The sequence below is a fragment of the Berghia stephanieae genome, chromosome 12 (genome assembly GCF_034508935.2).
Source record: "Berghia stephanieae isolate SIO BIC M18660-M18661 chromosome 12, UCSD_Bste_1.3, whole genome shotgun sequence".
NCBI lineage: Eukaryota > Metazoa > Mollusca > Gastropoda > Nudibranchia > Aeolidiidae > Berghia > Berghia stephanieae.
Genome location: NC_088371.1, coordinates 37,623,202 through 37,624,175, shown reverse-complemented (window position 1 = coordinate 37,624,175; position 974 = coordinate 37,623,202).

Genomic DNA, 974 nt, shown 5'->3' with positions numbered 1-974 from the left:
CTCGTTTTTTGCCTTATTATACTTTATTTAAAACGTTGTGGTGAGAGAATAAATTCAATTTCGTTATGTGATAGGCCATCGGGTGAGTGACAAGTAAATGCTCTGCTTACCTCATGTGGATGTATTGTGATTTGCTATGGTCAGTTGATTTGCCTTTGCAAATTCTAATAACCTCAGGCTTCTGTCGTTTGTAATTCCAAGTCCAAATCTTCCAACTGTTCCTGTCTAACTCTGATGTGAATCTGATCCCACCTTTGTGTTTCAATCACTTTTTGCTATTATTTCCATTTTTCTTTAGTGTTTCGCAGCTGTCTCCGCTATACATTCGTAAAACTGTTCTAACTCTACGTCACTGTAATCGCATTTTGGCGCATGTACTTGAATTATGGCCATGTTGTGAGGTTTAGCTGCTATTCTTATGGAGATTATTCGGCTAGATACATGCGTGCACTCGATGATCACATTGATATTTTATTAAAAATATGAATCCAACTCTATGTTGTTGCACTCTCTCATCACAATGAATACCATATCTTGTAGTCCTCTGATGACGTTATTTCTCCACAGCTTTTCCATCTAATCTCACACAATCCCAATGTCTCCCCCCTGTATTACTACAAATTATATGAGAGCTTCGATGTTTTCCCAACAGCGCATTGAGTACGAACATTCTAAGCTCCAATTGTGGTTAAATTCCGTGGGCTGAAAGTCGTCTCCAGTAGTAAATTTAACACAGCTACCCTGCATTGAATCAGTGGCTTACGGCAGGTCCTGACCGATCCGATATAGAATTCTGTTGTCTTCTACCCATGTCTTTACAAAGACCTTGAACGACTCGCGCCCATCTCTTCTTCGAGTAAGTCCAAACAGTCTGCTGGCTTCCTCCTCAGTTGCCCACACAGATTAGACTTGTTTTGGTTATGACCAGGATGTTTTCAGGATTATATCCTATTGTGCTAAACGACCAAGGCATT